Source organism: Maylandia zebra, linkage group LG6 (genome assembly GCF_041146795.1).
Source record: "Maylandia zebra isolate NMK-2024a linkage group LG6, Mzebra_GT3a, whole genome shotgun sequence".
NCBI classification, from domain to species: Eukaryota; Metazoa; Chordata; class Actinopteri; order Cichliformes; family Cichlidae; genus Maylandia; species Maylandia zebra.
Genome location: NC_135172.1, coordinates 19415849 through 19432744, shown reverse-complemented (window position 1 = coordinate 19432744; position 16896 = coordinate 19415849).

The following is a 16896-nucleotide window of genomic DNA, read 5'->3' as shown; positions in this document are numbered from 1 at the left end:
TTCTCTGTATTTGAAATTAATGTAAATGCTAACATATAGCATAGCTTATACTATGCTAGCCTGTACGCCGTTAAAAACTTGCTGCTATCCAAAACTGAAATATCAAAAAATATATATTTCAAGATTAGAGCAGTCATTTGCTATGTGAGCACATACTCATGCAACATACCTCAGTCTAGTAGCCAATAGGCTGGACTGAAGTGTTGCTTTCCATAGAAGAGTATTTTGGGCTCTGTGGTTTAGACAGGATATTCAGATAGCAAATAAAAATGTCTGGTCTTAGCTTCCGCTTCCTGGACTGTCATTGTTCAAGAATACAGATTAATTCTAAAAAGCCCATCCAAAACACAACAACAAAAACAATAAAAAATCTAAATGGTCATTAAACAACAGCTAGCAGTTTTGCTGTCCCTCTTTTGCTCGTCACACCACACCGAAGCACACAACCAAAGTCTTCTCAAAGATAATTTGTCAAAAACTGACGAAATCGGACCACAGACTACAAACTCTCCATATTTATATGCAGGAAATACAGTATGGTTTTTAGAGATTACTTTAATATAAACATCTAAGGAATACTGTATATTTATCATAAACTGATAAGATTAAGTACTAAACATTGAAACACTTGCCAGCTCGAGAACAAAAGATGTTACTTGGAAATACCAACATGCTTCTTAGATTAGAAGTTTAGCAAAACAAAGCTACCTTTAGCAACTCCCTTTTTCACGAAAGGTCACCCCAGCAGAAAGTTTTACATATTTGATCTGGCAGATTTTGACACCAATACCGTTTTGGTATTTTTGTCTCCTTTTAAATCAAACTGGCATCTTTAGCTAGTGAGGAAAATGTTTAAACAACTACACTATGACACAGCTATAGAGTTTTAGCAATCTAATTCTGAAAAGTATTAGACACAATAATAATAACTAAGATGCATCAAATCTTGGGATACATCTCAAAAGACATGAATAGCAAATTTTATGGCTCGCTATCCAGTGATTTTCGTGATATTTCACAAATCGGCCCGATCCCTTCAGTTTCTTAACTCTGATTTTTAGATCTTAGTTTGCTGAATTCATGTGGACCTGCATTCATGATAACAGATTATATTGTTTTACATCCAGAATCTCAATGAAAGGGCTGCTTCACTTAAAGAACAAATCTAGCTGATATCAGACATGAATAGCAGGAAGATGTCAATTACCTGCATGTCTGAGGTGTACCTAGTACCCATGCTCAATTTGTAAACATAGTCAAAGTATTGTGATGCACAGCACATTTTGGCTTCCCCCCGTCATTAGTGTGAAGTCTATTAGCTGGGATCGATTAATAATGGCAACGTGAGACCAGAAGAGAGATTGATGGGAGGTCTCATCCCAGTGATCCACATCCGTTGAGTTGATGGCTGGCTGAGTGACATTGACCCATGACACCAGCCTGCCTTCACTGCCACTTCCTCCAAGCTGTAAAAAGCATGTCTGAATCGCAGAGGGTGCGGGCAGAGTGGGAGTGAAATGGGAGAGAGGAAGAGGAGGAGGGGTGTTGTGCCAAGTGTCCATGGAGGAAAGACTAAAGTGCTAAGATTTGCGAATGAATTAAGGGACTGATGATTTCTCAGCTGGAGAGTTTCATCATAAAAGGAAGACTTCTCCACCCTCTATTTCCACTCTTCTTGTTTGTTTTTTTTGACTCACATCTTTGACTTGTGTCACCTTTTGATCACATGACCCGCTGCTTTCTCTCCCTTTCTCTCTCTTCCAGCTGAAGTGACCACACACCACACGTGTCACAGGGCTACCAGACAGGGGAAACCAGCAGTGATTTAGCAAACAAGCGCTCAATCAATGGTGCAGTGGAGCGCGTAACACATGCCAGTCAAAACCTATTACGTTCAAACAACCCTCTTCAACTTCCACTCCACTGGTCTGACCCTTGGGCTGCTAGTCAAAGAGACTGGCCAGAGGACAGCCAGAGCCTTATGAAGTCAAATACTGTGAGAAAAAATGGTGGCTTTAAATTGCCAATTATTATTGCTATTTAAAAAAATGTATGCAGCACGTTTTAATTGTTAAAACAGAGTTAAGTCACAGAGACAATCGGTTTAATCCAATTCAATTTTTTTTCAAATCAATTCGTGGAAAACAGTGTCTGGTTTATTTTGAGTCCTTATCTGAAAGGTTTCATCATCATCATCATAAGGATTTCCTTCTGTAGCAAAAAACAACAACAAAGCATACAACCAAAAAAGACTACACAGATGTTTTTTTAATGCTTGAAAATTTAAATATTTAATCTTTTCTTCTTAAGAATATGTAACACAAAGAATTTTTGTTTGGAGACAAAAATGTATCTTATTTATTTTTATTTAATCAGTATTGCAGAGATAAATTAAACTGGACATATCTACAAAGTTGCAGAATTACATTTACTAAATCATGAGATAACAGTTTTGTTTAAAATATTTAAATCTAACCAAAAATATTTGAGTAATCGCACCCTAATATCTTGTAATAACAGCTAGAAGGGTAAAATATGAAGAAAGTTCAACATGGATTCTTTTGCATTTCTGGCTCGACAACAGGTACAGGGTGATGGTTATCAATTTTCTCTGTTGAGCCAGACTTTCTGCTTCAGGCTCTGGCACGCTCACAGAAAAAGTGTTTTATGTGCTGTATTACGTTTTTGGCACAAAATGATCCCTGTGAGTGCTACCTCCTCTAATCTGAGACATTATCAGGCGATGGTGATAAAAAAATCTATAAAGAATAAAAAAAATATAACAGTAAATTGCAACACTGTTGCAAACAAAACACGACATTAATCTAGCACTAATTAATTAATTTTAGTTTATTAAAGTAAACTTTTTAATTCAAGTTAATTATGCTAATGCTGAGTGCACTCTGCTGCTGTTTATTTCTAATGTGAAGGCTGCACCTTTGAGCTCTGAAACTAGAAAGTGTCTAAATATATATAAAGATTAATAAAGGAGATGTGGAAGTTTGTCAGTAAATCAAAGTCAAATTGAATTTATTGGCTGCATATGTATTCTTGGTATGTTCTGTGTTCTAACAGTTACGACTGCAGCAGTGTAGCAGAGACCGAGCAACAGATAAAAAAGTACAAAAACATTTATATGTTCTCTGCGTCACCAGCTGAATACATTTAAATTCAAGTGACAATGATATATGTAGTTTGCCCTGCTTTAACGTTACAGCGAGGCTTCATTTGTGATGTAGAAACAAACGAAACAGAGAAACTATACGGCAGTTAAAAGATGCTGTGAATAACTTATGTTAGGCATAAGTTACCACGGTTTGTATCAAGTGAACCTTGCTTTGTAGTACACTCCTCAGGTACACAAACATTTTTGTATGTACAGTGGGGCAAAAAAGTATTTAGTCAGCCACCGATTGTGCAAGTTCCCCCACCTAAAATGATGACAGAGGTCAGTAATTTGCACCAGAGGTACACTTCAACTGTGAGAGACAGAATGTGAAAAAAAAATCCATGAATTCACATGGTAGGATTTGTAAAGAATTTATTCATAAATCAGGGTGGAAAATAAGTATTTGGTCAATAACAAAAATACAACTCAATACTTTGTAACATAACCTTTGTTGGCAATAACAGAGGTCAAACGTTTACTATAGGTCTTTACCAGGTTTGCACACACAGTAGCTGGTATTTTGGCCCATTCCTCCATGCAGATCTTCTCGAGAGCAGTGATGTTTTGGGGCTGTCGCCGAGCAACACGGACTTTCAACTCCAGCCACAGATTTTCTATGGGGTTGAGGTCTGGAGACTGGCTAGGCCACTCCAGGACTTTCAAATGCTTCTTACGGAGCCACTCCTTTGTTGCCCGGGCGGTGTGTTTTGGATCATTGTCATGTTGGAAGACCCAGCCTCGTTTCATCTTCAAAGTTCTCACTGATGGAAGGAGGTTTTGGCTCAAAATCTCACGATACATGGCCCCATTCATTCTGTCCTTAACACGGATCAGTCGTCCTGTCCCCTTGGCAGAAAAACAGCCCCATAGCATGATGTTTCCACCCCCATGCTTCACAGTAGGTATGGTGTTCTTGGGATGCAACTCAGTATTCTTCGTCCTCCAAACACGACGAGTTGAGTTTATACCAAAAAGTTCTACTTTGGTTTCATCTGACCACATGACATTCTCCCAATCCTCTGCTGTATCATCCATGTGCTCTCTGGCAAACTTCAGACGGGCCTGGACATGCACTGGCTTCAGCAGCGGAACACGTCTGGCACTGCGGGATTTGATTCCCTGCCGTTGTAGTGTGTTACTGATGGTGACCTTTGTTACTTTGGTCCCAGCTCTCTGCAGGTCATTCACCAGGTCCCCCCGCGTGGTTCTGGGATCTTTGCTCACCGTTCTCATGATCATTTTGACCCCACGGGATGAGATCTTGCGTGGAGCCCCAGATCGTGGGAGATTATCAGTGGTCTTGTATGTCTTCCATTTTCTGATGATTGCTCCCACAGTTGATTTTTTCACACCAAGCTGCTTGCCTATTGTAGATTCACTCTTCCCAGTCTGGTGCAGGTCTACAATACTTTTCCTGGTGTCCTTCGAAAGCTCTTTGGTCTTGGCCATGGCGGAGTTTGGAGTCTGACTGTTTGAGGCTGTGGACAGGTGTCTTTTATACAGATGATGAGTTCAAACAGGTGCCATTCATACAGGTAACGAGTGGGGGACAGAAAAGCGTCTTACAGAAGACGTTACAGGTCTGTGAGAGCCAGAGATTTTCCTTGTTTGAGGTGACCAAATACTTATTTTCCACCCTGATTTATGAATAAATTCTTTACAAATCCTACCATGTGAATTCATGGATTTTTTTTTCACATTCTGTCTCTCACAGTTGAAGTGTACCTCTGGTGCAAATTACTGACCTCTGTCATCATTTTAGGTGGGGGAACTTGCACAATCGGTGGCTGACTAAATACTTTTTTGCCCCACTGTAAATGCTTTTCCCCTTTTTTGTACAGTCAACACAATACTCAAGAGAACGTGCCATATGTGGGGTGGGCGTGGGGGGTGGGGTGGTTACAGTTTAACAATAAATCTAAAAACAGAGTGAGAACCAAAAGCAAACAACCAATAGAAAAGTCTAAAAGTAATAAAAAAGGTTTAAAAATCTCTGGTAAACTTGTTCTGTGTCAGATTCAGACTTTAGTCTCTGATGTTAGTCCTGACCTAACTTGCACCTTTGCCAGTGATCCAACCAACTAAAGCAGACACTTGACTTTGTGACAAGGACACAAATCAATAGATAAAGGTTTATGTTGAATTGGGAAAATTTGTGTCCAGGAAAACAAATGTATAAATTCAGTTGCGTGACTGTTTCATAAACTGCCATGAGGCCGTGCTGGTAACCAAACCAAACCTACCAACGTCAAACACGGATACTTTATGCACCCCTCAGCTTCAGGGTTTGCAACACCTATAACTTCTGACCCTAGCAAGCGATTTAGTGTTTAGTTTTTTAAACAAACCTCTCTGAAATCTAACAGTGTAAGGAAATATGTGGCTCCCAGTTTAAAGATCAACACTCCCCAAAGCTCCCAGTCTTATAACAACAGCTATCCACAGATGACGAGGAGTAAACGAAGCATGAGGGAGGATACTACTATGGTAGATTTTTCAGCTGTGATGTAATTATGGAGATATCACAGTGAAATCAAGCTGGCTGTGATTCCTCAGTAAAAGGAGCTCATGCTAATAGCACTAGAAAATAATGTGTGATGATGGACTTGGTCCTCTGCTCTCTTCTTGTTCCTGTCACTGCTGCTTTAAGGCCGTCAGTGCAATAGTGAGGATCCTGACATCACCTTTTGATTTACACACATGCATCTGCACGTGCATGCGTGCAAAAACAGCACACACAAACACATACACACAAGTAAAAGAAGAAATTGAAACACACACCCTTTCAAACACACACACACCAGTTTACACAGACACACACACACACACGAGAGGCAGGCTGCGAGCAAGCTGGGTTTTTGTGTAGCACCACATGCGAATGAGGCTAAAAGAAGTGAAATGAACCCTTTGAGTCAAAGAGGAGCTTGGGGCGTGCTGCAGGCAGAGAGCTCAGTCAGAGAGGGAGCTTGGCAGGCAAATGCGCCTTCTGTTGACAGCTTCCACTGAACATCTAATGGCAAGAGATGGGGGCCCACAACCGCCTTCTTCCATGCCATTGGTTTCCCATTTTATCACATTTAGTAGGGCGCCTCTCAGCGCATTTGTAAATATGTCAAGTCACCTTTCATATTTTACAGTTATTAGCATTGTCTCTCAATTTCTTTTCTGAGCGATGTTGTTTTTCTTCTTTTTCTTTCTCAGGAAAGTTCTTTGTTTCAGCTCTTTCTGTTCAGAGTTAGAGAACAGGGCTAGGCACTGATGCCTTAGAGACTAGGTTTTTTTGGAGAAGGGGTTTATGTATTCTTTATGATGTGATATACAGCCTGAGAGAGGGAACACTGGGTAAGAACATACCAGTGCCAGGCTACGTTCTCAGCATGATATGAGGATGAAAATGATATGAGAATTTCTGAGTGCTTGCTCTCTTTCTGTCAATACCTGGGGCTGCGATTGTAAGTGAATGGCCCATCACGATTTTCAAGGTGCTTTCGCAAAATTCCTGATGTCCTTATATAGCACAAAGGTAAAACAAAATAAAAACAGGTAAAAGAGAAATGGCGACCATGTTTAGAGGTTATATATACACATATATATCTATATATATATTTATATATATATAGATATATATATATCATATTAATAAATTAATTAAAGAGAAATTATCGACTATATATGAAAATGACACCGAGATTAATTATGATCTAATTTTACTGTCTTTCAGCTAAATGTTTTGATTTTAGCGCCTCCGTGTCTACTAGTTTGATTCAATCTTGCTTGTTTATGTCAGTCAACTTGTAGTCTCAGCGGGCAGCTGTTTTAGCAAAAAACAAAACAAACAAACCTACAAACACACACACACAAAAATCCAGCAGCCCTCAGCAGGGAGCTGTTTTCAGACACACACAAAAGGAAAAAAAAGACCAACAGCCCAGCCCCAAACGGCAGCCAGTGGACAAAGTTTTAGCAACCAGCCACTGAAAAGTGTGAAATAATTAGCAGTTTAGTTTCCAAACACCCCAAGATTCTCCTCAGGACTTGGTGGAGATGAAAACGGAGGAAAAAGAAAAGTGAGTCTTGGATTGTCAAAGTTGTTCTGTGTTTGCTGAATGTGTAACACAACTTTGAGGAAAGTGTAGCCTGTTTTATTGTCCCCCCCAGACACTCAGTTAAAACCGCCGCAGCAAGTTGCAAGTTGGAAACAATTAGAAAGGAAGAAACTGTATTTGACAACAATGACACAAGTATATGATATACAAATATCATAGACACATTTTTTTGCCTGTATGTCCATTGCTTAGTTAGCATGTTTAAAATTCAAAAGACGTAATGAGAACTTTCTGTGTGGATCACTGTAAAGAATGACATCATTACGTAAAGGTGCCTTACCCTCAGCTCTCGTCCTCTGTCTAAAGACCTTTAGAAGAAAGGCCACATCTCTGGCTATAATTCCAATTAATATTTCCCCTCTGTGCTGTGTATGCATAGATCACCTTGATGTGGCCACTGCTTTGAATGCACTGAGGGAAAGAAAGTACTTTTCTTAATGTGTGAAAATGATAAACATGTTGTTCCTTGGCTATCTAATTTGCTGTGATGGTATTAATCAGTGTTGCACGGCAGGCGATGGTGAAGCGGAAAGGACAAAATGAACCAGAACATTAGTCAATGGGAAGAATGATGTATTACCTGTTCACTCATAAAGTCATTGAGTGGGGAAATTAGAGAAAGAACTTAATGTTCACATGACTTCAGCTCCCTGTGTAAATATCAAACTAAAGATCAAGAGGAGCAAAGACACGTAATGCACAAAACAGCAACTTTTTCCTTTAAAATGTGTCTTAAACACTTAAATCTATCTATCTATCTATCTATCTATCTATCTATCTATCTATCTATCTATCTATCTATCTATCTATCTATCTATCTATCTATCTGTACAGATGATTGCAGGCACTCACTGTTGTACCTCTCTCCTGAGTGCCTTTTATACACACTTATAACTAGATCTTTCAAATTTGCTCAATGGAAGGTTGACAGTCAAACTTTTTGACAGTCAACCTTCCATTGAGCCCATTTCTGATGAGGCTTCAGTGAACAGTAAATGGATCACCTGACGGGCCAGATGCATCTCTCAGGTCCTGTATCAGGTCTTTCCTGGATTTTCTTCCTGGTTCTGTTATTTTGTTGTAAGTTCTAGCCCTGTCCCTTTTTCCTTTATCCTGCTCTTGTCCAGTTTTCTCACAATTCTTAAGGCCCAAGTTATGCCACATTTTTTGGCAAATACCTTTTTGGAATCACCTCGTTGGTGAAAAAAACTTTTACACTTTTACGCCAGCCAAACTCTGTTATGTTTGGTATTTTTTGTAGATTCATGTAAAGAAATGGGAAAAAATCCCATGTTTTTGCAATGAGCTGCTAGTGACAAAAGATAGATACAAACCTGATTCTTTGCTAAGTTGCCTGTTCTGTGTAGACCAAACATTGCCTCATCTTTTTCATGCTTGAATGATTCATAGGTCACTATTAAGTGGCTTAACAAACAAAAAACCATCTGGTCTGAAAATGATCGGGTACAAGAACTGGACTAGAAATGAGTGAAACAGCAGCCAATGTCCGAAAGAAATAACTCCAGAAAGCTTGGAGAACTATTGCTCAAGTCTGGCTGTCGCAGTCTTTATCAAGCACACAGCTGAATTTGAGAATTTATAGACATATTAAGTTCTGTTAATAAGTCTTTCTTAACCAGGATGAAAATGCAGACTTATATGACATTTGTCTCTCCCATATTGGAGATATCACTCAGTGTGAACAGCACTGTCACCTGGAGAAGTGGAGTTTTCGGCCTCCTCCTCAGAAGATGTGGCAGCCTTCTTCACAGTCTCCTTCTTCTCCTTCTTCTATTTTAACGGACTTCTACATATGTTATTGAAAAAACACCATTTATTAATTTATTACTAAATTAATAAAATTGCTACTAAAGTGGAAAACATAGAGTAGGCGACTACAGTATTTAGGTTACTTAAAAACTTCTCATATATAACACCAAAGCCCTAAATAATTTTTTTCTCTGTTAGGTAATTTGTGGTCCTTTTTCCATAAATGATCATATCAACAGTACTAGAAAATAGAAAATATTACAAAGTATATAAGGTGGTGTGAGTGTGTGTGCGTAAACAACAAAACTCACAGGAGGAAGTCATGGAGTAACCAAAATAAGAGACACTGTACATACTGGTGGATGGACAGAACGCTGGGGGAGGAGTAAGGAGGTTCCTGAGAGAAGAGGAGAGAGGGGAGCGTGGGGGACGGAGCCAGACCTCTAACAAGTGATTATACTGAACCCCCCTCCATCCCTCCGCTCCCTTTTCTCCCCCTCAGGGCATGGGGACAAGAGAGCAGCAGGCTGGCAGTGTCTGCATGTGTGTGTGTTTATGTGTATCTATATATACGTGTGTGTGTGTGTGCGCGCGTTTGCACCCTGCCTGTTTCAGCATATTGTGCCCTCAAACACAAAAAGATGATTAGTGGGATTTTCTGTTGGCTGAACAGCATGCCTTTAAGACTGAGACAGCTGGTAAAGGATGTTCAAGATGAAATGGTCCTGGGGTCTCCTCGAAGCCATTCCACTTGAAGAAAAGACAGAAAATAAAAACAGTTTCAGGCCAACACACAGCGCACGGCTCTATTCACGGGCTGTGCTGCATATTACAATGAAGTCACCTCATTCATGAAGCTGAGTGTTATTCCTCTGATGGACAGGTCGGGAATAATCTAAACATTTCTCTGTTTCTCTTTACTTTTTTCATTACACATATTAAGGTAAAGTCCATTGCGCACACACACACACACACACACACACACACACACACACACACACACACACACACACACACACACACACACACACACACACACACATATGCACGCATGCACACACGCACGCACAAAAGGTGTCCCTTTTGCCCAAAGGTTAAACAAATATATTGACTTTAAACAAACTACACATTTAAACGCCCAGCTCATATTAAAACAAGGGGCGAATCTCGGCATTCTTTCCAAGCTCATATAAATCCAACCAACAATATCCATTTATTCCTTTATGCAATATGCCTTTAATAAACATAGTGTCAGAGGGAAACCAAATCATCCACAGCTGAGAGCATGTACGAAAATCAATTAAAATGAAGTCACGGAGCTGGCTGCCCAATTGTCTGTGGCAGTTATTTGATATAATATGGTTAATACTACTGGCTGGGTAAATTAACACAATTCTTCCACCGTGTGTGTGTGTGTGTGTAAGTGTGTAAGTGTGTGCGTGACGATAAGGGGGAGGTTTGACGGAGGGCACTTGGTTCCCAGGGGACCTCTGGGAGTCAGAGTAATACAGCTTGAAGTAAACAATAGCAGTAGCTGACCAGAGAGGACCTCAGATGCTTGCAGGATCTTCTGGCTATAATTGAAGCTATAATAAATTTTCAGTCGTCTACACATGCACTACAACTGAATGATGCATTGTGAATTTTACTATTATGATTATTACATGCGCAATTAGCAGCATTAAAACAAACAGTAGGAGGTGAAAGAGTTACCTAGTGACCGTCGGCCAGCAGCTGCTGTCAGTAAATGTGTTAAATTAACATCATGAGAATTGCTTACTTTCATTGTAGGAGTTAGCTTAGAAGATCCACACTATTTTACCTTCAGTGCAATATGTCTGTCTCACACATCAACGCTCTCAATATGTGATTAAGAAGAACAAGAAAGAACAAGAAATGCCACAGTTATCATACCCTCTCTTTATCCCTCCAAATGCAAAGTTTCTCTTTTATGTGGAACATCATAAACGCTTCACTGTGGCTCCACCATGCTTCTAGTTTATGTAAGCCTAGATCACCTGTGTTGCTACAGCTGCTCCCTGCTTCATCTCTGGTAAACCAGCTATTTCTGGTGGATGTAAAGAAATGTCACTACCACTGTGCCAGGATAGAAATATTACTGCAAAACTTTGATATCCTGCAGAGACATTTATGAAGCAGCGATAAGCTATGGATAAGGATAAGGAAAGGGACTGAATGAAACAGATTTTGATATATGCTTTATTATGCAAACTAACAAAAACCCACCCCATGTGCATTTTCTGCCAGGCCCGGGGCGCTTTTTCAAAATTTTTGTATTCCTGTATTTAGAAAGGGTGTGTTGAGAGCTACATACTTGCATAAAATCATAGTGGGATACAAAAATATGGACAGTTAGCTTAGAACACAGACAGCACACAAAACTGCTTACATGGTTTAATCCAGCAGTGCAGCATAACACTATAGAGCCCACCAGCACCTATAGAGTTCATTCATTATTTCTAACCTATACCTAAAAGTGTCAAACTACATACTACTATCAGTTAATGCCCAAAGTATACGTATCATTAAGGAAACAAGACAATATTATTGTTTAGAAAAGGAAAACTAGTTTTTCATGGTTTAACTAGTGAAGATGGTGTTGCTAATTTAAACTTCTTTGTATGTAATTGAGTAGTTTCATTCTTTTACAGTTATATATTACACTTGTTTACAAGTGTATGTTTACACTTGGTACAAACATCTAATTAATTATAATGATAGCTTACTATAATACATATCATCTGTGTTTCTGTCTGTGTGTTTATTTGTTTGTTTGTCCTTTAACTCCTCCTATATGTTCAGGAGTTGAGGAACCAAACTCACCACTCAGCTACATCTTAGGCCCCTGAAGGTTCTTGTCTATATCAGATACTATGATGTCATCACGTTGCTTAGCAGCTCCTTAGCAATGGGCTAAAATGACCTGTTTTTAGCATTTATGAACCTATAATACATTATAAAAGCATTGTATTATTTTAATTTCATGACAATAACATCTCATTTGTGTTACTCATTATTTATATACAAAAATGTAATGATACATGCCTAGGAACCACCTAGCGAAGAGCTAAAATGGCCCATTTCTTAGCATATAAACACCAGACTGCACCAGACTTTTTAAATATGCTTTCGTAATTAAGTATATCAGATTCTCAACAGCACATGTCACAGACACCATAGCACTGGCATATACTAATTGGTTAAAGGTCTGTGTAATTTCCTACGGACACTCAGTTTAAAACATTTTAATGAATTGTTTAGGAGCAATATGTACACATGGTTTGTTTTTTCATTTTTCTTGTTTTGCTGCCACATCTCTCTTGTTTTTCCTTCCCTCCTTTAATTTTATATTTACCCGTAAGAACTTTCCATCTTATTCTGGCTCCTTCTTTCTCACTCCTGAACCACATGGCCAGTCATTGTTGGTGGTGCACTGTACTGTGATGCATGGACTTCGGTGGATCGTTTGTATGGTGTCACAGAGCGATTGATTCTGGTGGTGGTGGTAGAAGGGGGGGACCAGGAGAGGGGAGGCGGGCAGAGGGGCGGTGGCCAGGCCCCCCCCCACGGCCTGCTGGGAGAAGGAGTTGAAGCCAGGCGCTGAGCTTGAGGGCGGTACTGAGGGTCACAACACATTGTTCTCCCCTCTCAACCCGTCTGGAACCTGTCACACACTTGTAATGGATGGTGAAAGAAAGACTTTGAAGAAAGAAAGGGGGAGGAAGTAGAAAAAAAAGAACAGTTAGAGGTATTTTTGGATTTTTCCCCGTGATTTTGACAAATAAGGATCAATCAAGCCCTCGGCCTTTTTGGAAAAAAATATGATAGCTGTGCATCTGTTTTCAACAGCTCACAAAGGGTGAAGAAGAAATATTATTACCGAATGTTGGATTTGTATTTACTTTCTGTACAAGAAGTTAATGACTTTTTGAACAAGCTATTCTAAATCAAATTTAGAATAATAATTCAAACTAATATAAAACCATTTCTGTACACTATTAATAATAATCCTTTTACAAGGAGGGGCATACATAAATCTTCAGACTCCAGCTGTTGGTGTCCATTTGTTTGTTTGGTAATCTTTAAGATGCATGACTTTGCTAGAAATTTCTTGCAAATATATTTTTTTAGTTTGTTTTACAAAGTAAATACAAAGCTGGGATTTTTAACTGTAAACTTTTTTTGCTGTTTAAGACATGATAGCTAGTGATCCTTTCATTGCCATCGGATTTTTTTTTTAAAGTTTTACTGCAGTTACTAATCCGAAGCACTGTTACTGACTTGTATGTTTTTGAACAGGCCCCCCAAAATGGTAGCTGTCTGAACCGTGGTTATTAGAGATAACTAAAACTAGACTAAAACCTAAAACTAGACTTGGAAAAATATTTTAGTTAACTAAAATAAAAAAAATAGAATTTTGAAAGAATTTAAAACGAACTGAAACAATTTTGTAAACTTGAAAAACTAGCTAAAATAAATATCCTCCCATTTAGTTTCTGTTGGTTTGGTAGAATAGGTTATCACAGCTTGCTTATTCAGGTTTTGATGAACTGTGAGTCAACTGCTTACAAAACATTCTGCATTTTTATTGTAATACCTACACTGGGAATATGCCTCCAAACATTTAATCATATTTTTAAAAAGATGAAAACAAATGAAACTAATAAAAACGAAAACTAAGAATAACAACTAACCTGAAACAAGCAAACACAATCCAGAAACTACGTAAAAATAAAAATTAATTTGAAAATTCAAAACTATAATATCTCACATGTGAGTAGGTACATAAAAGAATAATTTGAATCTGAATTATATTTATATAATTTATATATATTTATATTTATATAATTATAATTATATACTCATTGTGCATCACTTTATCGCTGCAGGTTGGTCACTAACCCAGGTATCCTAGGTCACATGTCAATCAATGATATCCTGCATTCTTGCTGCAAGTTTAGCTTGAATTACTCGTCTTGAAGTTGAAAAAAGTTTTGTGTGAGCAGCAGTTATTTCACTCAGCGTCACTTTAAGTCACTGGATGTCGTTGACTTTCCATAGTCTCAGCGGCTCCTAGTCACTTCCTGTTTGGATGGTAGTTTAGGCAACTAAATGTAAGGGAAACGCCACAGTTACACTTAATAAGAAGGCTATCATTTACTACAGGTCTGCAATGGGAATCTCATGTGCTACACATCCAGCATCACCAACATGCATACCACTTCCTGTACTGGCACCGATTGTGAATCATGAATTGGAATCTCATCCAATACAGAGAGCTTCTGGTGAGCATTATCATTGTCACTGCAGTTACTGCCCCATCACGTTCCTTTAAGATTGAAGCATCTCACAGTGGCTTGAACAGCATTTGTGTGCAGCCTACTCCTGCAAGTGTGGCAAGGAAAGGATGCACTACTGCAAATTGCATTCATCCACTGTTGTACTGAGATACATCAGAGCAGGAAAAATGCCAAGGAAGCACCGCTCTTCTGTTGACTACACCTTCCTAATGTCGACAGACCTGAATTACATGCTAGCTCCCATTCATCTATACTTTGAGACCACTCTGACAGAGTGTAAATCAGTGATTTGTAATATATGTACAGATATATTTATACACACACACACACACACACACACACACACACACACACACACACACACACACACACACACACACACACACACACACACAGATATATACTTGAGTGATAATGCTAAGCTACGACAGCCCTTTTCTTTTGGATCAAATTGTGACAACAGGTGAGCAACCTCTGACAGATCTGAAGGTCCTGAGAGCATAAAACCTCTCATCAGCAGCCCCAGAATGAAGACACGGAACAGGACACTGGATGACAGAGCTTCCCTTGGTATGTGTCATCGTGCGTAGGGTATTGTTGGCACTCTGGACCCTGCATGTGTGGCACGGTCCACATCCACTGTTCCATGTCTACATCAAGGAGCCGTGGGTGTGTTCAACATGCAAATGATTGCAGATCAGCGGGGCCACTCGCTGCCTGAACTCTCCTGTGAGCCCCTGAACAAAAACAAAATCCCTCTAGCACAGCCACATAGCAGAATGACAATATATGTCAGAGAGTGTGACACCACTCTTTGAGATACGATATCACACGGGTCAGTGTGCGCATATTAAGTCCAGCTCTCACTTCCCTTCCACTTACACAATATTTCTTCTGCCTAGCAGCGCTGTCTGAGTATTTCTGAGGTCCATGTGAAGGGGAGCATATAACACAAAGGCAATGAGGCTTAATTAAGACACTTTAGCAAGTGATCACAGTGGGCAGATGGCTTTCTGTAGTGGATCCAAGCTCAACCACGGGACACTGTGAAGTTGAAAAGAACTGCCAAAGGGGGCTCTGCAAGTGGGCTTCCCTTCTCACCAGCCAGACGGGTGGAGGGTCAGGGGGATGGATGGATGGAAAAAGATGCACGGGTGAGAGGGGTGAGGTCTGAAAAGCAGACCACCCTGCTTCCTTTTATTAAAGGGAAAGGTATCCTGTAATAACAGGACCATGTGTTAAGGATTGATGACAGTTATTAAACACTGCAAAAAAGCCGGGACCAGGGAATCTCATGATGCTGTGGGATTTCTGTTCAGAACAGACATCCATGTAGACGGTGTTACCACTCACAATGGTTGTCGTCACTGCGCTCTCTCAGCCCTGTAAGACAGCATGGCGTGTCTCATTTTTAGCTCAGTGTGTTTGTCAATCCTCAGCTGGCCCTGCTCCAGCAGCAGACAGATCAGAGGATTATGTAAGCTGGAGGGGCCTTGAGCTAAGTGTGCTGAGAGTTACTCAGAGGTGTGATTTGACAATCTACGTGCCAAACCATCGCCCAGCCCTCAATACATGCAATAGATGTTAGTGATCACATATCCAGAGGGGTAGAGCGAGCAGAAAGAAAGCAAACCAATATTTTTGTTATGTTTACTCTCAGCGCTCTTCTTCTCCTGTGTTGCTGTTTCATTTATGTGAGCTGAAGGGGGTGCGGAGTGAATGGGAGATGGATAGAAACAGGTAAAAAGCAGCAATTTATCTTCAAGGAAACTGAGCTAGGATACTAACTGTTGTTTTTTTTTGTTTTTTCAAATGAGCACAGCACAGATAAAACAGAGTAGATTGCCACCAGCTATTCCCCATCATCCTGTTGACTCATGGAAAAGATATATATAAAAAAAATTGTGCGTTTTTCTTAAGGTGTATGTAAAACATGACGTCTCTTAAGATGTATGTCTGTGTCCAATACTGTAATTTATTAATAGAAAACTGGCCTTTTCAAAACCACATTTAAAAAAAAGTTATTTAGGAAACAAATGATCTCAGTTTGACTCTCTCTGTGTCAGAACATTTCCCCCATCACCAGAAATCCAAGTGCATACTTGAACTTTTTGTTTAAAGCTACCTGCTGATCTATTGGCAGACTCACACGAAGATATTATATTATTAGATTAGATATTATATATACGAATATTTACCATTTGGTGGATTTTCTCATCTGATCATCATTGTAAAACTAAAGCAGAAAACAGAAACAAGTCATATAATACATAATACTTATACTAAATAAATATGTCAATGTATTTGAACTTTTCAGTGAAGTAAAAACAACCCTTCACTGTTGAGATTGCAGAATAAATCTGAATCTTATCTTTCAGTTCTAAGATTTCATGCATCAGGATGTAATTTAAGCAAAAAAAATCATCTCATGCTCCTGTGGTCTTAAAATAAGGTAAATATAACCCAAGCTGAATAACAACACACTGTGTAATTATTTAATAAAAAACGAAGCCAAAATCTAGAAGCAGTG